Source organism: Triturus cristatus, chromosome 2_1 (genome assembly GCF_964204655.1).
Source record: "Triturus cristatus chromosome 2_1, aTriCri1.1, whole genome shotgun sequence".
In the NCBI taxonomy this organism is placed as follows: domain Eukaryota; kingdom Metazoa; phylum Chordata; class Amphibia; order Caudata; family Salamandridae; genus Triturus; species Triturus cristatus.
The window spans coordinates 1038121340-1038143778 of NC_140581.1; the positions used below are offsets into that span (position 1 = coordinate 1038121340).

The following is a 22439-nucleotide window of genomic DNA, read 5'->3' on the forward strand; positions in this document are numbered from 1 at the left end:
TGGAAAGACAATTACTCCTGGCTTGGACTAGAGCAATTTTCCTGCATTTGCAGGTTGAGAAAGTAAGTTACAAAACGATTGTGAAAACCAGTACAATTATGGGTGTTGACTGCACTTTTAATTGTAAACTACCATCTGCACTGAAAGGTTTTCGAAGTTCTCAAAGGCATTTAGAGCTTTGAGAATTCTAAGAAATCTGATTTTGTTATTCATAATGTGGACTGCCAAAACATTGCTTTTTTACACACCTAAATTACTCTTATTATTGCACCTGTTTTTTCGGTATTTTTGAACTACAAACCACCACCTTCATTCAACGAAAGGTTGTACTCCACTAGGGCCCTATTACGAGTTGCGGTGTGCAGGGATGACAAGATTACTGGGGCTGTAGACACTTATTTGAGGCGGTCATTGCACAAGTGCCCCATGTCATTGTCATTGTTAGTTTCTGGAATGAGGAATTACCATGCAGATCTGTGTGTACTCTGTACTTGTCTGCAAGGTTATTCCTGATTCTAGGGACTTTTTTGCTACTACTTACCACATGCTTTAAGCAGTGCTTAACTTGAGCCGCGGGTTGCCAGGGAGGAGGGACACAACACTTATTTTTGAGGACCAGCACTTATTTTTCCATATTAGATATTGACAGAGTGCAAGAGAGGGATAACACACTGATCCGGAAGACAGAGGAAAAAAAAGATGGCAAACCCGTCACAAAAAGAAAGCAGAAACTTGCAAGTGTGATCAAAACGGACTGGGAGTGTCTGGTACTAGATTAAAGACAAAAACAACAGTTGATGGACAGAATGCAGAACAATGTCATACATTCACCCCAGTACAGAGATCTGGGCCTAAGTCCATATTTTTTTTGCTCACCATGCCGTTCCAGTTTGAACCCAGCCATATGCAAATCAGCCTTGACCCTGTGCCTCATGGGAACAGTCCAGCCTGAATTGCCAAGCCAGGTCCTCCCTGGACTGGAAACAAGCATCCTAGGACCGGTTTCGGGGCTTCACCCCTCTTCAGCCAGGATAGCTTGATTCCAGTGGCATGGAGAGCACGGGACCCACGTCTGGGCATACCCTTCCCACTCGGGGTGACAAATGCAAAAACAACAGTTGATGGACAGAATGCAGAACAATGTCATACATTCACCCCAGTACAGAGATCTGGGCCTAAATCCATCGTTTTTTTGCTCACCATGCCGTTCCAGTTTGAACCCAGCCACATGCAAATCAGTCTTGACCCTGTGCCTCATGGGAAGAGTTCAGCCCGAACTGCCAAGCCAGGTCCTCCCTGGACTGCAAACAAGCATCCTAGGACCGGTTTCGGGGTTTCACCCCTCTTCAGCCAGGATAGCTTGATTCCAGGGGGATGGAGAGCACCGGACCCACGTCTGGGCATACCCTTCCCACTCGAGATGACAAATGCAAATACAACAGTTGATAGACAGAATGCAGAACAATGTCATACATTCACCCCAGTACAGAGATCTGGGCCTAAATCCATCGTTTGATTGCTCACCATGCCGTTCCAGTTTGAACCCAGCCATATGCAAATCAGTCTTGACCCTGTGCCTCATGGAAACAGTCCAGCTGGAACTGCAAAGCCAAGTCCTCCCTGGACTGGAAACAAGCATCCTAGGACCGGTTTTGGGGTTTCACCCTTCTTCAGCCAGGATAGCTTGATTCCAGTGGCATGGAGAGCACAGGACCCACGTCTGGGCATACCCTTCCCATTCGGGGTGACAAATGCACAAACAACAGTTGATGGACAGAATGCAGAACAATGTCATACATTCACCCCAGTACAGAGATCTGGGCCTAAATCCATCGTTTTTTGCTCACCATGCCGTTCCAGTTTGAACCCAGCCATATGCAAATCAGTCTTGACCCTGTGCCTCATGGGAACAGTCCAGCCCGAACTGCCAAGCCAGGTCCTACCTGGACTGGAAACAAGCATCCTAGGACCGGTTTCGGGGTTTCACCCCTCTTCAGCCAGGATAGCTTGATTCCAGTGGCATGGAGAGCAGAGGACCCACGTCTGAGCAAACCCTTCCCATTCGGGGTGACAAATGCAAAAACAACAGTTGATGGACAGAATGCAGAACAATGTCATACATTCACCCCAGTACAGAGATCTGGGCCTAAATCCATCGTTTTTTGCTCACCATGCCGTTCCAGTTTGAACCCAGCCATATGCAAATCAGTCTTGACTCTGTGCCTTATGGGAACGGTCCAGCCCGAACTGCCAAGCCAGGTCCTCCCTGGACTGGAAACAAGCATCGTAGGACCGGTTTCGGGGTTTCACCCCTCTTCAGCCAGGATAGCTTGATTCCAGTGGCATTGAGAGCACGGGACCCACGTCTGGGCATACCCTTCCCACTCGGGGTGATGCAAAAACAACATTTGATGGACAGAATGCAGAACAATGTCATACATTCACGCCAGTACAGAGATCTGGGCCTAAATCCATCGTTTTTTTGCTCACCGTGCCGTTCCAGTTTGAACCCAGCCATATGCAAATCAGTCTTAACTCTGTGCCTCATGGGAACAGTCCAGCCTGAACTGCCAAGCCAGGTCCTCCCTGGACTGGAAACAAGCATCCTAGGACTGGTTTTGGGGTTTCACCCCTCTTCAGCCAGGATAGCTTGATTCCAGTGGCATGGAGAGCACGGGACCCACGTCTGGGCATACCCTTCCCACTCGGGGTGACAAATGCAAAAACAACAGTTGATGGACAGATGCAGAACAGGATGCTTGTTTCCGGTCCAGGGAAGACATGGCTTGGCAGTTCGGGCTGGACTGTTCCCATGAGGCACAGGGTCAGACTGATTTGCATATGGTCATGTCTGAACTGGGGTGGCGGAGTGAGCTAAAGAATGATGATGGATTAAACCCAGATCAGTTGACTGGGGGTGAGTGCTTGCAATGCTCAACACTCCGTCCATCATCCCCTTTGGTTTTGCTTTGTTCGCCCTAAGTTGGCAGGGTATGCCCAGACGTGGGTCCCTTGCTCACTTTGCCACTGGATTCAAGCTAGCCTGGCTGACGACGGCTGATTAGCCAGAAACCGGTCCCAGGATACTTGTTTCCGGTCCAGGGAAGATATGGCTTGGCAGTTCGAACTGGATTGTTCCCATGAGTCACAGGGTCAGACTGATTTGCATATGGCCATGTCTGAACTGGGGTGGCGGAGTGAGCTAAAGAATGATGATGGATTAAACCCAGATCAGTTGACTGGGGGTGAGTGCTTGCAATGTTCAACACTCCGTCCATCATCCCCTTTGGTTTTGCTTTGTTTGCCCTAAGTTGGCAGGGTATGCCCAGACGTGGGTCCCTTGCTCACTTTGCCACTGGATTCAAGCTAGCCTGGCTGATGATGGCTGATTAGCCAGAAACCAGTCCCAGGATTCTTGTTTTCGGTCTAGGAAAGACATGGCTTGGCAGTTCGGGCTGGACTATTCCCATGAGGCACAGGGCAGACTAATTTGCATATGGCCATGTCTGAACTGGGGTGGCGGAGTGACTGGGGGTGAGTGCTTGCAATGTTCAACACTCCGTCCATCATCCCCTTTGGTTTTACTAGATTAAAGACTACAGCCTTGGTATTTGGCGCTCTGAGGTTTAATTGCACCAGCCGCTTGCTTCAAAGCAGAGCTTTGGGCACTGCACTCTTTTTTTCCACAAATTAAGCAAGTGGTAGTTCGGCATGGGGTGTAGTGGCCAATGAAGACCACATGATAGAGCTGAGGGTGGAGTTAACACCCACTCCAGGGGCTGTGGAGGTAGAATTCCATGCCCCCCTGCGATGTAGGAGGGCTGCGCCAGGTTTCTGGGAACCAGCAATGTTGTGTCCATGGGAAAACTCTTCCATAAAACTTGCACCTTCACCTAGATTACAAGATAGGCAAATGCTGATAGCGATTGGTGGACGGAAGGCATATTATCTTGCCTCAAAGGCACACTACCTCCAGGCTGCCTACACTTCCTGTCATAGGCAAGACTCAGCACGTGTACTACAATGCCTTGATCTCATCCATGGTCCAATCTCCCTGTCTTTGGTAGGGAGCAATAGACTCCTTTCCCTGGGGTGCACTCTCTCCTTGGGAGACATGAACCTTGGGTTCCACTTAGACCTCTGCCAAATGTCCCTCTTGGAGCACACATGTTCCTCAAAGCGTGAATGACGTTGTACCTGCTCTTTAATTGGACACATGTCAGGCAGCCATCATTCATGTCTGAGGCATTGTTGCATCCGTTAGGACAGAAGGGACATAGGGAGCTCTGGAATCTCAAAATACACTTATTGAATACTAACCTGGACAAAGAAAGGCTTGCTTAGCTGCCCACTGCAAAAACAATATAGATTATTTACAGCAATGTGTTTTTACTGGAGCATTTGTAGGGTACAACAGGGAGTTTCAATTCCAGCGTTTAAGTCCACATTCAGTTGAGGATTGGATGCAACTAGAATCGGTGCGGTTTGTATTATATTTTTACACGCCGCTTCGAACTGGCTTCCAACACAAGTTTGTGCATTCCAAAACATTTAAATAAATACATTTATAAATAAATATGAGCTAGACAGGATAGGCCCCGCGAACTGTCTTTCTCTCGAGACTGTCTATGATGAGTTCCCTAAATGGACATGACACTGTTGACTTTATTCCGGTCCAGTCGTCATTGCATCACATGGTATTCCCGAGGACCAGTCACTCTCTTAGGGCCAGGCCCACAAACAATGCAGCAAACCTGCATATCGCAGAGTTCCTTCCACTACTTGTGAAAAAATGTGCTTCGAAAATCTCTGCAAGTCTTAAATGTTCAAGCAGGCCCCTAAGCTCATTCACTAACCTTTATGGACAGTCTACAGAACTGTGGTAGAAATCTACATTTGCACTTTTAACTTTTTTTTGTCTTTTTGTGCATAATTTTCCATAGAGGGTAAAGCCTTCCACTTTCCCTCTGAAAAACTGGAGGTTCGCATCACATTCACTCACTGCACCCTTTCCCAGTTTCAAAGCTAAGTGTGCAAATATGGTATGAGAGGTCACTGGGAACATTTGTGATTACTTTAAAGTTATGGCGGTTTTCCAACCTTTGTTATGGGTGCGACCTTTGGATCATCCATGTCATTACCATTTAAATACCCCAGAAAATGACATTAACATGAAATGTTTTCAGCACTTGTAAGGAGAGTTTGCAATTGAGAATTCCATGTCATTACCATTTAAATACCCCAGAAAATGACATTAACATGAAATGTTTTCAGCACTTGCAAGGAGAGTTTGCAATTGAGAATTCCATGTCATTACCATTTAAATACCCCAGAAAATGACATTACCATGAAATGTTTTCAGCACTTGTAAGGAGAGTTTGCAATTGAGAAGTTCTGCAAATCCTGATTCTGTGCATTCGGGAATTCTGACTCAAACACAACTTTTTGAGGTTTCCTAGTCCACTTACAAGTCCAAAGGTAGCTCTGGCTGTTACACACTGTGGAGATGGAAACGTTCGATGAAGAATAGGACATCAACAGTGAAGGAGGACAATAAAGTTTTCCAGTTTGTTTCTTAGTTGCCATAAATAACACTTACCCCAACACACTGTACGAGTTGATGTTGCGATATTCATCTTTGATGCAAAGAATGAGATTCGAGTTTTGTTATGATCCTACACACATAACCCCATTTTGTAGAAACAGCAGTTATTCCGATGTGGTAATTATCCACCTGGAATCACCAAGCACGTGGGCATCAGTGATCGCTGAATACCACAGAATGCCCAATTACCTTCACTGGACAAATGTGTGTTTTTGCTCCGATTTCGACAGCTCATTCCCCATTACCAGGCTGTTTCTGGAGACATATTTGGCCATTCTTGAGCAAACGAATATGCCCGGGGAACCATGAGGCAATTCTGCGTGAAGTCTTCTGCTTTGCTTGTAATGTCGATTTTGGCGGGAGTTCCTCTTCTGACCAAACCGATATTACAAATCAACCCATAATCCCGATGCCGCGTGCTCCTTCTGCATCACAGAGGCCAGGCAGGATACCAGGGCACCGCCTCAGACAGTGTGGTGCCAGCATGGATGGTTGTGCCACCAACATTAGTAATAACAGGCCTTTCTGCATTCGGCCTAAGTGCTGACCAAAAGATTGCGCCTGTCTAAAAAGCGAACATGCCATGCGCGTCGCTCACCTTACAGTGTTTCTGACCACCAGCTGGCATGGGTCAAGGGGCGGGGCTTCACAGAAGTGCAGTGAAAAGTTAGCTATATGCTTTTTAAAATATTTCTTTGTCGAAAACAAAGATTTAAAATAGTGTAATTTATCCATTAACCGGTAAATCATTGCAGCTGGCCTTATTAATATACTACTTATAACTAGATCCTAATCAAACACGTATACTGACTTTTATTACGGGACTTGTATACCAGTTCAACCAGTTTCATAGGATGACCATGTTTCATACCAAATACCAAAAACCCAATATTTTCTAAAGGTTACAATCACCGTTTTGCTGGACTCTGCATACAGTGCGCCATTATAACAGACTCCATGGTACTGCGTTTTTCAGTCTGGGGGAGATGAAAGACCGAGTCTGCCTGGTTGGACTCGAAGCTGCCAAGTGTAAGCCATCTAGAACTTGAAAAACGAACGTTTTGTGTTCAAATATTTCTGTCCATTAAAACTGATTCCGAATTTCCTAATCTTTCAACGATGAAAGGCTGAGATGGGTGAAATCAGCGACACTAAAGACATGTAACTTCCTTAGTAAATGCATGAAATAGCAGTGGCCTAGGAGACTCGTGAGACTCGAATTTCTTGATATCTTGCTATCTACACATAAAATAAAATTGCAAATTGAACCAGATAAAAGTGGGCAAAAATTGTACACTATAGGTAAACCTGCATTTAAAGCAGTATTTTAATGCCATACCTCAGGTAAGTCTTCACAGCAGCAGAAGCAGATGAAAAAAACGTCGTCAAGCGTTGGTTCCTTCTGACCTGCAGACTCATTCACTGTCATTTAAACCCTGACCCCAACAGCCGTCAGCCAATCACCGCTCAGAACCCTGTGACTCACTAAGTGTTAAATAATTATTAAGATAACGGCACCTTCCGTAATCACTGTGGTCTTAAGTGGAATCTCGCGCGTCAGCATTATTATTAAACTGTGGTGTCGACATTGCCTCTGTAATATGTACCTGTGCGTGTTTTGTAATGACTTTTCCCAGAGAGAATAGCTTCTCAGCTGCAGACTACAAATCCCTTCAGTCTCGCGCTCCTGTAATTCATTGTTTTCAGTCTGCAAGCTGAAGCCAAGACATATGAGAGCATTTAAAACTATAAATATAGACTGGAAGGCTTAGGACGGATTCGTGGCTGGAAGGCAAAAGGTGACATTTGCACCTCGTGTTGGCCTCCAAGTGTGTCCGAAAATGGTCACTCTTGGACCACTGAATTGTTTAGTTTAACATAACGAAATTTAAATAACCCCAATATTATTTAAGGGTATACCAACCAATCTGTTGTAAGGATCATGTCTTCTAGAGTAGACACCCCTTCATTTCAGTTTGAAGACATGTGCTATTCAACATGCAATAAGTGATGAATTACTATCTTAAGAAGATTGCTTTTTGCACATACGGAGCGAGAGAGAATTGCATTATCTTTAAAGATGGTCACCATCTCTCAATATGTCCCACTTTCTACAACCTTGGATATTGAGCCATTTCTTAGCTGGATGGAGAACTTGGAATTAAGATTTTACCTTACCCTTTTAAGATTATGTACAATTCTTTACCTAGTGGCTTTTCCTCAAGCAGGGTCTTGGTTTCAATCACTTTTGTGTTGCCCATGTGATGGCATTTCGACTCAATCTACCTTACACTTTATGCTTTTTATGCACACTGTATCGCACATTTAGAACCCATTAATTACAGGTTTTTTTTACAGGCCAGGAATTTTAGATCACTTAAGGAAGGGCTGCAGTATTTTCAGCGCCTAGACTCCCATGCTTTATGCCATGAGGTTTCACATTGTATTGTCTCTGCTTTAAAATTAAGGAAGATGTACGCTAATTGACTATGACTGAGTCTTGCTTTTTGTACCAATTAGTTTTATTACAATAATCACATTTCCTTTTTAAACGTATATCAATAGTTTACCCTACAATAGAGATTTTGGATTACGTAACCATGTTTCTCTGTATCTGTTCGCTGTGGCCTTTTTGGAGACTATAGTTTAGTATTGACTTTTCAATTGTGTATTGTTGATTAATTTTTTTAAGATGTATGTATAGTGTTTCTTTTTTTTTTCTTTTTTTAATAATCATTGAGTCCCCTGATGTTCCAAGTTAGGAGATGAACCGTGCTGCTCATGATCAGCGGGAGTGGCAGAGATGTTGTATGTCACAGCTCTCCCTACAATATGTTCGGCATTATTAGCCACAATATACTCATACGCACCTTCTTGTCCTCTGCAATTCCAGTGTATGTCTCGCCCCACCCTCGCCATCCCCCCACCCACGCTATGCAACCCCCAACCTTGAATAAAGTAAACCCCCTCGCGTCCCCCCCAGAACTCACCCTATTAACCAGTTAAAGCCCAGTAGACAAAACAAGAAAAGGGGGAAAATGAAAACCCTACTGTGGTTTACACTGCGGGACAGATGTCGCCCAGTTCCAACCCCCAAAAAACGGTGCCAACCGGCATTCTGTTAATATCATATCGTTCAGTCTATGATGCGTGTCCCTGTCGATGAAGACCAGCTATCTGCACACATCCTGCCAGTGCTCAGCAAGGTTTTTAGGCAGGAGGAGAGAGAAAAGCCCTCCCTCCCTACCGAGTAGGGGCCAAAAGCAAGCAGTGCAACCCAACCCATCCAAGGCAGGTATCTTCAGGTATCGCCCTCACACCCCATGGACCACGCTAGCCTAGGGCCGGAGAACGATCATCAACAATCCCTGGGCTGGCCCTTCAGTCCGGCCGCAACTGCCCCACTCAATGTCTGCCCCGGACCAGAGCAGATCCCCCCTGGACATCTAGGTTCCAATTTTAGAAGCTGAGCATGCTAATGAGTCTCGTCTTCACTACCAGCCTCAGAGACATTTTTGGAACCAACAATTTTCCTTCATTTGATGAATTACATTACTTGGGAGGGATCCATAAAATTCTGCGTTTCGTTTTGCCATCCGCCTTGACTCGTAACTTTGCCAGGTACAGCATGTTATACTCTAAGTTGAGTTCAGGCAAATTTCCTTTTAGCAGGTGCAAACAGTCTGCAGACCTCCTGGACCTGGGATACAAAATCCGGGTATAGAGATACTGCCATCCCCTCATAGCGCAACTATTGCAGTTCTCCGAAGTGCATTGTCACGGTCCCTATAGTTGAGTAGTCTCGCGATTATTGGGCGTGGCGGCGCCCCAGGGACTGGCCTAGGGGCTAACGAACTGTGTGCCTTCTCCGCCACGAACATTGCAGAAAAGCAGTCCAGCCCAGCAGTGTGGTAAGTAGGTGCTCCACGGACAGCTCCATATTAAGGATGTCAGTGCCTCCAAGTCCTCCGCCCGGGCCTGCACCACCTGCAGTTGTTTTTTCACGGCTGCCTGTAATCTGGTCGTTGAAATAATAGTCTTCCGCTTCAGATACACGTTGTTCAATGCTCTCCAGCCTGCCCGTATGCTTGTCCAGCCTTTCAGACATCCTGTCCATTCTAAAAGATAGGGCGTCTATCTTACGTCTATCTTATTTAGCTGTGTTGCATAATAGTCAGGAGCTGTTTGATGTCTGGATTCAAGACAGTGTCGCTAGCTTCAGAGCCCGATTCTGAGGGGTTCTTATCCTGTTCCTGCTGCTTTTGTGATTTCCGTGGTTCAAATGGTAGCCTTGAATGCAACTTGTCTGTCTTCCCAATATTTTATGTCACAGTGAGCACCCTTTGCTGCTGGCACCAATTTTGGGCAAGAGGAATACGCGGTGTGGCACTATTAGGACCCAGGAGCAGCAAAACCAGCACAGGCGCCCCACCAACACCGGCACCCAGGATATCATGTGGCCGAAGGCAGGCGAGTTGCAGAGCACCCTCCACTCCAGCACCGCCGTTGTCCTTGACGCAGCGCTGACCTCTGCTGTAGAGCATAGATGGATGTGTCCGTCTGGCCCAGATAGTCTGTTCAGGCACCTGGAATTTCACAGTCCTTCCATGCCAGCGTTCTCCTAGCCTCTATGTCTAAGACCAGGCTGCAGTGCACCAGAGGGGGTCCAAGCAGAAGAAGTGCGCCCTCTGCCCAGTGCAACCTTCTTTAATGGGGGGAACCGGGGCACTCGTTGCCTCTGCTTTGTATGCCAGTACAGCTCAGCTCTGTGTCCAAGCCCCCAACACGGGAGAGCCCAGTATCAGTGCTGCCCTGGCCTTCCCCCCCACAGTCAGCAAAGCCCCGCCGCAGGCAACCACAACAGTCACGTCAGAGTTTGCAGCACAACAGCGCGCTGGGTGCAGCCGTCCACCCGTCCACTAGGCCCCAGGCTGGCCCCGAGTCCGCTTGTCGCTCCGGGTGCAGATAGAGTCCACCAGGGGTGCAGTAGGAGCTTGCCCCGGCACCAGAGGCAGTGCAGGCAGCCGCCCCGGCACAAGCCACAACAAGGCAGCATCTGCCGACAATGCAGTACTGCAGCACCCAATTCAGGCAGCCGTCTTCTCTCCGACCTGCCCCAGGGCAAGTGGGCAGGGCCGTTAATGCTCACTTCGGCACTCCGGGAAGGGCTCTCGCACTCGAAAGCCGCTGCACTGGCGCTGCACGTTCTCAGAGGTGGAGGCAGGCCAGCTAGGCCGCACCCAGGCCCAAAAGCAGCACGGTAGCGTGTTTCAGTGCCCCAGGGCCCGCGACCACACCCATCGGATCCGCCTTGGTTCCAGAGCTGGGGACTGCGGATTCAGCGACAAGCTCACCAGCTATTTTGGAGGATTACGAAGGTTAATGCGCCAGTAGTGGCGGAGTTGAGCTAGTGCGCAGCCATCTTGGAGCCAGGCAAGCTCCGCCTCCCTGATGCACGTATATTTTATGTTTGCTTTTATGGTCATTAATTTGATCAAATAAAGAATTTTTGGTTTCTGGCATGTGCTTTTATTCACTAAATGTATAGTGAATATGTCTGCTAATTAAGATCAAACAAAAACACATTCAGTGAGAATTCATTGAATATTTAGCTTAGAAATTATTCCAGGAAGGTGATAAATCTTATGACTGTTTCCCTCCATAATTCTGTTATTTTAATCACTGGCTTTAAAGGTTATTAAGGACATACAGGGCAGGTTGCATTTTAGATATAGTCTCCATTTTAGCTAGTCTGTTCAGCTTCTTTAACTTTAGCCCCTAATCCATTCTAGGTACTAGAGGTCACCATCTCTGACCATAGAGGCTGCCATTTCCTCAAAATATGCAGAATAGTCAACATGTCTACGTTTGATGCAGATGTCTATAGTTATCTATCTAAGAACTGTGAAAGTGTCAAGTCGTTCAGATAAAGACATCAACAAAACCCCCAGAGCGACATCAGTCTGGGACAGATGCCTTTTTCAAGGTCATTTAACAACCATAAATCAAATAATGTAGTCTATTTTGACATATTTTTACTTTACTAGTACATCCACTGATCTATATGATTATGTCAAAACATTCATAAGGTGACATTGCAAATTCTATCTTAGATATGATACAATATATAAGGACTACCACTTAACCACTTAGGTGAGAAATTTCACCCAGGTCACAGGAACAGATCGCAGATCCAGATAAGCATGGCACCTGATTCCATCTTAACAAAAGAAGCCTCCAGCAAGACTCCGTGAGCCTCTGCGAAGCATTCCAATCTGCCTTCACGAACTGGTGCCAGTATTGTGTTCTCTCGTTGGTGCGATCTCCTAGCTCTTGGCTTGTGCTCAAAATAGCTGACAAGCTATTCCAGACAGACAACAAACCCGGTTTTCTAGGTATGTACACCACCTCTGAAGTTCAGGCTTCATATTTATTTAGCTGTTAGAACTAGCATAGCACTTAGAGATAGCACAGTGGTGGTGTAAGCTCTATAAATTGTGAGGTTATCATTTCCACATTTTCACTGTTATTAAAAAGTGTAGCTGCTTTTATTATCTTCTGTGATGTTACCAATATTAAGTGCACTAGATCTCAAAATATTAAAATACCTATTTTAAAATAAATATTTTCTGTTTTTAGTGATCTTGAGTGTGTAAATCATTAACAAACGATCGTGTGGATTACCACTGGTCCCTGTTAGTAACCCAAAATCACTGACACTAACTCATTTATATATTGAGTGGGTTTCTGCACGACTACAATAACCCGTCTTTCATATTCAGTGCTGGTGCATTGGACTAAGTTCACTCGATTCAGACTTCTACGTTATGATCTCATTGTACAGAGAGGAGGGCTAGTCTAATAAAAATTCACTTTCTCCCAGTACACAACTTGATGGTTATGACGAGGCTTAAAGAAATTATTTTGTTTATCACAAAACCACTATCATATATTATGGACTGATATTTGCTAGAAACCTCAACTTCAGGTCAGTGATCTAAATAGTTGGCATATTCTATCATGATATCTAAGTTGATATATTGACCTGCACTTATATTGACTGCCAACATAATGTAAATGTAGGTAGGTATCAGTTAAGAATAGTAAATAGATATTGTTGACCTCAGTTTTGAGACATACAACCACACTCCACCAGTCCAATATTGGCAGAGGTCATGGCATTCATGCTGCTCTTTCTGAAGAATCTTTCCTTTCCTTGTTTGCTTCTACATTCTGTACTGAACCTTGTCAAAGCAGCTGGCTCCACTGGCCCACTTTTAGGGTCAGTCATGCCTCTTTGATCAAAATACTACATGCAAAGTAATTAACAAATTTCAATTTGGTTAGCTGTGGATTTTGGGCCCTAGCTCAGCCAGCTAGAAGTGTTAGAAAAGGGATTCCTGGTTGGCTGACTTATGCCCCCAGACCAGGCAGGAACCAGTACTTTAGTAAGGGTAAGCTTGATACACACTTAGAGCCTTATTATGAGTTTGGCAGTCCATGGACTACCGTTCCAGCAGTGGCAGTCTAACGGCAGTGAGTCGTTCGCCATATTACGAGCTGTACAGATTATCTTTGCAAAGACCGCGGCAGGACCGCTGGCACTGCTGGCATGCTGCCGACTCCTGAGGTCGCATTAAGGGGAAGGCAGCTACCATTGGGCTGCATAGAGGCACAACACCATTGTCTGTATTACGAGTTGGCTTCCAACTAAGCTAACAAAAAGGTCAGAAAAAGAGGAGGAGGAAGGTAAAACGTTTGGGGTGATACGTCAGAGAGGGCTATTTACCAACAGGAAGTATACCAAACCTGCACATTTCCAAAAGCTAAACACCCAGGAGGTTCCAAGGTGGTGTGACTTGTGTGGCTTTCACCATAGATTTTTACCCGGAAGCCCTTGCAAATCTCATACTTTGGCTACCAGCAGATAAAAAACACACATTTTCCTCATATTTCTGTGATGGAAAGTTCTGGAATCTGTGGGGAGTCACATGTTTCCTACTACCTAGTGGTTCCCCAGGTCTTCCAATAACAATGGTACCTCATTTGTGTGGGTGAGCATGGGCCTCGTGACAGAGAGTGCCCAAATCGCCATATGGATATATCAACTTTTTGCACTGGAAACCAACCATTTTTTGCAACTTGATTAGCTGTGGATTTGGGCCGTAGCTCAGCTGGCACTTAACAAAACCTACCAAACCTGCACATTTCTGAAAACTAGACACCCAGGAGACTCCAGGGTTGGGTGGTTCGCAGCAGGTTATTTTAACCAGAAGCCCTTACAAACCTTATATTTCATTGATGGAACATTCTGGAATCTGCTGGTAGCCACACATTTCCTACCACTCACCATTCCCCCAAAACTCCCAATAAAAAGTATTCCTCAGTTTTGTGGGTGGACTTAGCCCCTCAACAGGAAAGGGTCTAAAATGCAACATGGACACATCAACTTTTTCCACAAAAACAACCCTTTTTACAATTCAGCTAGCTGTGGACTAAGTGTAACTCAGGTGGCACCTAGGGAAACCTACCAAACCTGCACATTTCTATAAACTAGACATGCCAGAAAGTCCAGTATGACATGAACTATATGGTATCCAGACACCCTTGCAAACCTCAAACTATGGCTAAAAACACATTTTCCTTACATTTATGTGATGGGAAGTTCTGAAATCTGTAGAAAGACACAAACTTCCTACCGTCCACAGTTCGTGCACATCTCCCAATAAGAAGGGAACCCCACTAGTGTGGGTGAACCAAAAAACCGCAGCACAAACGGCCTTAAAGCACTATATAGAGAGATCAGCAATAGGGGTAGATTCAGTATTTGGGGCCATGCTCCGCTGCCACCTATGGAAACCTACCAACCAAAGACATTTCTAAAAATCAGACACATGTCACAGAAATGGAAGCACAATTTGTGATTATAGGCAAAAAATGAGGTGTGGAGGACATTGTGAGAAAGAAACCATCATAGGCTCCACGCAAGGCACTTGACACTGTACTCCCCTTGGTGTCTGGTTTTCAGAAATGTTTGAGCTTGGTAGGTTTCGTTGGGTGGCCATCCATTCTGGGCCCAAATATCACCACTACCCCTATTTCTCCTTGTTTTGGGGCCTTTTGTATTGCGGGTGTTAGGGTTAGCCACACAAGTGGTGTACTATTATTATCATGACAAGTGGAGGAACGCTGGGTTGTCGGACATTTGTGATTTCCCACAGATTCTGGAACTCTCCTCCACAGAAATGTGTACAAAATGCAAAATTTTAGGCAAAGTTTGAGTTTTGCAAGGCATTGGGGGTAAGAAGACATTGTGGAATTCGTGCAAGGCACTCCAGCCTGGAGGCCCCTGGGTGTCTAGTATTCAACATGGCTTGGTTTAGTTGGTTTCCCGTAGTGCAAACTTTCACTATGGCAACTGGAAAGAAATTTGGATTTGCATATGTCAAAACTTTGGCCAAAAGATTTAAAGTTTCCTCTTATGTGTCATGGGAATGGGACTCTGTACCTGAGGTGGGGAGAAATACTTTTGGGGCTTTAGAGAGGGTGGATAGGCCCAACACCAGGGTGGTCCAACCACACACCATATTTTTTTCTACAACAATAAAATAGATCCCTGATGTCAAGTGGATTGTATGCCCTCCTTGGGGATATTCTCCTTTATTCTAGCCCGGGGGGGGGGGGGGGGGGTCATTGGGTGCCTTCTGGGATGGGTGCCTATACTCTTGACGTCTTATTTCTTTGGAACCATATTCTCCCTGGTGGTTGAGTGGGCTTTCTCACCTCACCACAGGAGGGCCAGGTTGGGACTGAACATGCTCATACACCCCATCTGCAGGGCAGAAAAACTAATGAGGTTTGGAGGACCTCAGGCTTATGCCCGGGGCGTCCGTTCCCATCAAACAAAATGCTACCAAGTAAAAATCTCTGGTGAACACACCCATCCTGTCATGACCATGACTCAAGCCTACCCTGGTTGCTTAATTTGGCCCAGCTTCTCTCTCCAGCCCCCCAGCCCCCCAATGTCTTGGTTGGACAACCTGTAGGGTTATCCTTGTGGTTCCCCCTTCCATGATCCCTGGTCAAACTCTCCTCACTTCTCTCGTTCATCTGGCGGGCCGCCTAACACTGCTCACCATTTAGGCCCCCTATGTGCCATCTGGGTTGCACATGTTACTTCCTGGGACATCTTGCTCCTCAAAACCCAGAGGGGATTCATGGAGCACATGCAATGGTGTCCATCTTAGGCACAAGGCTAAAAATACCGAGGACCTAGCCCATGGGCTTGCTTGACTTCGTTTCTTCCCAGTGGTGACTCCTCCTGGGAAGCTCTTGCTTGGAATCCACGTGCACAAAAAAGCTTAGCATCAAACAAGAACATTCCTGTCTTTGTACCAGCACCAACTCGATGACAAACCTGCAAAAGAAAAAAAGAAAAGTGAGCTCGAAACTTGGTTTATCTTAGTATATGTGGTGGCTCCACGTACTTTGCATTAACATTTGAGCCAGACTTAGTGTACACCAGTATTCCGGCACCTAAACAGAAAGAGTAAACGTCCTATTTGAATAGAAGAACTCCACCTATTGCATCTAACTATCTTCCAGCGAGTTTTCAAGGAGTCAACTGTGTTAACCTGTGCAAACTTGCAAATCCTCCTTTTGATGTATGAGATCTCTTTTAGAAGTGTATAAGCACTCTGTAAAGGGAGTCATTCTTGGCTATTCTGTAATTACTTATAGGCTCAAATGTTGATCAAAGTAAAGTCTCTTTTGATGACACCTTCTTTTCTTGAACATTTGATACTATAAGCAATAACAGAATGGCCAGTAACAACACCTTTTGCGGAGTGCTTTTACACTTGTAAAAGCGATCTTATCGCACTCATAAGATTTATGAACGAATCAAGTGTTTTGTAACTCATTCAATTGTTTACAGTAATTGTCAAAGTATTGAGTGAGATTAGTGTTGGGCTAAGTCTGTCATTCTCTTCACATAGGTTATTCCGCCTGCCTGTAGCTGTAACAGTTGACTCGAGATGGATCGCTTGGAGTAAGGTGATTTCAGTCCAATGAAGTTTGATCCATCAGCAATGTATTCTATTGTTCTCTCTCTTTTAAACCCCCTTCGCTTTCTTGGGCAGTTGTCAACTCATGTTGGGTTATGTCCGAGTTAAGAGTTGTTTCAAGGGGGAAAGGGAAGACCAGCACCGCTGCAGTGGAATTACCTGGAGTTCAAGTGAGTGGCTTCAACCTAACTTGACACATCCCACACCAGGGGAGACAGAAGGACTAATGGGGCCCGTGCACAGACTAATGCCATTGGGGGCACTCTACCCCAAATAATAAATAATGCAGTTGACCAATCTCTGGCATCTAGTGGCCTTCCTGCCCCCGGGGAGATAGAAAGACTAATGGAACCTGTGGCAGGGACTCAGGCCCATACCCTGAAGGGATGCTGACTCCAAAAAATGAAAAATATGTCCAATCCATGGTGACCAATGGGTTTTCTGCACCCCGGGGGAACGGTTAGGGGGTGAAAACTCTCTTCCACTCCCCGGGGTGTGGGGCAGAAATATTAATGTAGCCTGGTTTGGGGGGAGCACACTGATGCAGTGAAAATTAAATGAGCCGATTGGCTCGTTTCACTTTCAGTGAAAATTATGTCTCACTCACACTCATTTTCTCTTACATTGATTTGACCAGCGTGCTATCCAGTAAGTTGGCATCTCTCCCCCGCATTGCTTCGCTGCCTTAGGTTATCGTAGGGAGTAGTTTGGCTTGAGCTACCTTCAGGAGTGGGCTCAATGTTGGCCCGTCAATTTATTTGATAAATGTTTTATTGATATTGCTATTACCAACCCTCTCCTTCTTATTTCTTCTTTTTGGCTAGCCAAGGTCCCTTCTTTTTTTTATATATATTTCTTTATTGGCATTTTAGGAACTTACACAGTTCAATTTACATATATCAGACATCAGCATATATTCAGTACACCATCTTGTACAGTCTGCTTACATTTTTAAACATTGTTACATCAGGTTCATACTCATTCCAATACGCCAACTTGTTTCCTGAATCAAAGGATAACTATACAATTCCCCAATTGCCCCTATCCCTCCCCCTCTCATCCTCATATTAACCGCAACTCTTCAGCGTCACTTCCCTGTTTTTTTAATGTCCTTTATCCGTTTAGCGAAGGTCCCTTCTTTATCAATGATAACTCCTAGGTACTTGTATTCGGGCATTGGTTCCAGCTGTGTACCTCCCTAGTGCCATCTCCTCTGCTGGTTTCGTTTGTTATTTACCGTCATTGTCCGTGTCTTACTAAGGTTCATTTTTAAGTTATTCTCTGTGGCATAGTTCTGTATTTCCGTTAGTAGACGTTGGAGACCGACGTAGGTATGACTGAGCAGCACTACATCATCTGCCTACATAAGATTGGTCAATGTTTTGCCTCCTAGCCTAGGTGCATGTGAGTTAAAGGTGTTGAGAGCTTGCTGAGGATCAGCCATGAATAAGTTGAACAGGGTGGGTGCGAGCACGCTACCCTGCTTCAATCCTTTGGTTGCAGGGACTTTTGACGAGAGATGAGTCCCGCCGCCCAGTTTCAACTGAACCCAGGTATCTGTGTGAAGAAGTGACAAGATGTTTAGAATAGCCCGTGGGATTCACCAACGAGCCAGCTCCCTTACAGTCTGCCCCTTTCAACGTTATCAAATGTAGCGCTAAATTCGATGAAGCATAGGTGTACTGGAAGGTTGGCTGTCTTAGCTGCGCCGATGAGTCGGGAGATTGCGAGGAGGTTTGTTGTTGTGCCAGCCATTTTGCGGAAGCCTGTCTGGTTTAGCGGTATTATCTCATTTTCCTCTGCCCAGGCTGTGAGATCCTCTAAAACAGTGCCCGCAAAGTACTTTGCTTCATTGTCGATCAGTGCTACCAACCGGTAGTTGCTCGGCAGGCCCTTGTCCCCGTTTTTGTATATCGGAACAATTGTCTAGCCCTTCCATGATTCTGGAAGTCTGCTTAGTAGCCAAACCTCTAGGAAAAGAGGTTGTAGGATGTCTGCCCAGTCACCCGCCTTAGCTTTGAACAGTGCAGGTGGAATGGCGTTCGATCCCAGAGCGCCTTCATTTCTCCCTTTTGCGATCTTCTTTTTTATTAAGAGTGGCGGTGAGTTGCACGCCTCACAGGCTTGTATGATGTCTGTGTCTGACGTGTTCGGCGCAGGCGTTTCATTGTGGCCCATTCCCAAGGACTTTTCTGTTGGCCGTCTGTTAATGTCCTGTATGCGGCGCCTCTCGTTTGGTCGTTAAAATACTTGGTTAGGAATTCAACCCAGATTTCCTCTGAAATGTTTGACGAAATTCCCTCATGGTGAGGATGGATTATGTCGTTCACCATTTTCCAGAAGCGGGCGCTGTCATTATGATTTGATTTATGAAGAAGTTTTGACCAAGTTGTATGTTCTTGCTCTTTGTTAATTTCCCTTTTCAGCTTTTTGAGTGAAGTCCTTTGAGTCCTCAAAAGTGAGTGGGTGCTTGAGGCCCCTGGGTGTCTTCTCAGCATACTTAAGGTGCTGCTTATTTATTTTTTGAGGAGCTTGAGATGGTCTTTTTATGCTTTCGGGATCTGTTTGTCCGGCTTGAGGCCTGGGAGTGATAATTTCTGTTTATGGGAGCAGCCTGAGGTTCTACTAATGTGGCAGTAAAATGTTCCCATTGGGATACTTGTTCGTTTAAGCTTGTCACTTGTGGTTTAAAAAGTTCAATTGCAGCTTCAGACAGGGATTCTGCGTTGGGTGCTGCGCATTTGATCCTCCTTAGGTTTGAGGTGTAGATGGACCCCAGGGCTAGATCTTGCTGGGAGATCTTAGAGGTGACGTATATGTAAAAATAAGGTAGATTGACACTTTGGAATTTGCATATAATTTACTTTTAAAGACAGAGTCAAAGCAAGGCTGCCTTTAAAAATGGCAGCAGGTAGCACAGCAGTGCACACTCTAGTGCAGGAAATCTACTGGGCTTCTAAACCACCCTGCCCTAATATATACTAGAGACTTATAGGTAGTTTGAATCCACCTTGCCTTATTGTATACTTGGGACTCATAGGGGTCTGTCATTGCCAATTGTAATTATCCCTAATTACCATATACCTTTTAAATCGGAGCACTGGCCTTGGGCCTGGCTAGCAGATCCCAGGGCACAGTCAGAGTCAGTTACCACCAGTATCAGTCAGAAAATGGGGGTGCTCAGGGCAAAAGGGATGACTTTCTCACACACAACCATTTTCAAAGCTCACCAGCTGATAGTGACGTTGGAAGAGATTCTGAAGCCCTTCTCTAATTAGGAAGACTGCATGAAAGTAAAGAATTACACAGAAGATGTCAGAAAAAGTCAAATAATCAAAGCTAAACTGGTAAAATTTCTAGTTCCAAAGCAGTCTGAAGACGACGCATGCAACAATATTGATATAACATTTGTTACCTCTATAATCCTTTCAATGATGCCCTCGGTGCTGCTCCATATGGCTGAGGATGTGCAGCAGTTTGTCTTGCCAAAGAGGAGACCTGTGTGCTCCAGCATTAGGAGGCACTATCTTAACCTGAATTTGCTGTGGGAGCCATCTCTGTGTGCATTGTTACAGGCAACACTCTCATAGTGTGCGGTGGGAAAAATGTGGGCAGTTAGATGTAACTGAAGTAGCTGTTTGCCTATTAGACCAGACAACGGTGTAGCAGGGATGCTATGGGTCCTAATGCAAGCAAGGAAACTGGGTCCCTCACCTCCTGGATTGGTAGTTGTTAGAACCGGAAATCCATAGTTGGCTGAGGTAGGTACCGTAGGCCAAGTAGGGACCCTCGCTTCTGCGTCAGGAAAAGGAAGGACACCTTCTCAGATAGCCCCTGCTCACCCCCTCTGTAGCGTGGCACGAGCAGCCAGGCTTAGCTTCAAGGCAAATGTGTAAAGTATTTGCAACCGCGCACTCAGTGACCAAATGATGACACCACAAAATGACTTCACACGAGTTTCATAGAAAAACAAGTATATGTTTATATAAACAGATATACTAGGAGACCACATGATAATCATCCAACATATGCGTATCTGTAATATTCCTCCTGGCCGGTTATTAGGCCAGCCAGCCCTTGTAGGTTCTGGCGGTATTAATGAGCAATTCTAGATGATCCAATGCAGTCCTAATGCAATGCTATGCAGTTTGTAATGCAAGAATCAGGCACTTTGTAATGTAAAACTAATGCAGTTCATTAAGCAACAATCCAGCTGTTCGTAATGGCAAAATAATGCAGTGCGTAATGCAACAATCAGGTAGTTCGTTATGCAAACTAATGCAATGCGTAATGCAACAATCAGGCAGTTCGTTATGCAAACGAATGCAATGCATAATGCAACAATCAGGCAGTTCGTTATGCAGAAACATTGCAATACGTAATGCAACAATCAGGTAGTTTGTTATGCAAACTAATGCAATGCGTAATGAGACAATCAGGCAGTTCGTTATGCAAACACGATGCAATGCGCAAGGCAACAATCAGGCAGTTTGTAATGCAAAAACAATGCAGTTCGCAAGGCACTCTGCCACTCGTACTGACTCGCTGTCAGCCTGTGCCAACATATGCCCCCAACACGGGTATGGTGTAAACCAAGGTGCGGCTCCACTGTCCTGCCCGGTACGGCTACTCCTTGGCGAGTACGAGCCCCGATACGAGCTGGAACAGAGACTTGCGCTTCAAGAATGGGAGAGGCCGCACCCCGCCCCAGGTGGTGACACACTTTACCTGGGGGGGGGGGCGGGGGGGGGAGGTGCGACCTGGCTGTCCTCTCCCCTTCTCGCGACTCGAGCCTCCGATGCGACTTGGTTGATTCCGAGCCGATGGCGATAACGAAGATCTCAGGCTGCAACAGGGCACACGCACGCAGCATCACTGAGACTCGCTTGAGCTTCGGGTGTGCACGGTCACAGGGCAATTCTCACGAAGGTCTCTGGCTGCACGAAGCACACGCACACAGCGTCGCGGAGACTCACTCGAGCTCCGGGTACACACGATCACAGGGCAATCCTCACGAAGGTCTCAGGCTGTACGAAGCACACGCACACAGCGTTGCAGAGACTCACTTGGACTCCGGGTGCACACGGTCATAGGGCAATCTTCAGTAAGGTCTCAGGCTGCATGAAGCACACGCACACAGCATTGCTGAGACTCACTTGGACTCCTGGTGCACACGATCACAGGGCAATTCTTACAAGGGTCTCAGGCACCAAAAAGCACACGCACACAGCGTCGTTGAGACACACTTGAACTTCGGGTGTGCAAGGTCACAGGGCAATCCTCACGAAGGTCTCAGGCTGCACAAAGTACATGCACACAGTGTCACTGAGACTCACTTGAACTCCGGGTGCACACGATCACAGGACAATCCTTACAAAGGGCTCAGGCTGCAAAAAGCACTCTCACACAGCATCGCTGAGACTCGCTTGCACTCCAGGTGCCCACGATCACAGGGCAATACTTACGAAGGTCTCAGGCTGCACAAAGCACATGAACACAGCGTTGCTGAGACACTTCTGGAAACTTTTGTGTTCCTGAGTTTCCACAACAGGGAGCCATCTCTCCCTGGGCTTAAGTTATTTCAGGACACAGCACAGCAAAGTACTTTCAAGCAGGGGGGCACAGCACACGGCAAAGCCCCTTTAGCCTCTCCTTGGTTAAAGCAGCAAACTGCAGGCCAGCCCCAGAACACACAGCAAGGGTCAGTCCTTTCCTTCAGTCTCTTCAGCTGTTTCTTCCTTGGCAGTGGTTCCTCTTGACCACAAAGT

At 46.0% G+C, this 22439-nt stretch overlaps 1 protein-coding gene across 3 annotated transcripts in view; it reads right to left on the bottom strand.

Moving 5' to 3' along the window:
* ODAM (odontogenic, ameloblast associated) overlaps positions 1-7040 on the bottom strand; it is a 41356-nt gene extending 34316 nt beyond the window's left edge. For all 3 annotated transcript variants that reach the window (XM_085635324.1, XM_085635316.1, XM_085635308.1), the window contains exon 1: positions 6945-7040. The gene's annotated coding sequence lies outside the window, so the exon portion shown is untranslated. The remainder of the gene's footprint in view (positions 1-6944) is intronic.
* Between the last annotated feature and the right edge of the window lie 15399 nt (positions 7041-22439).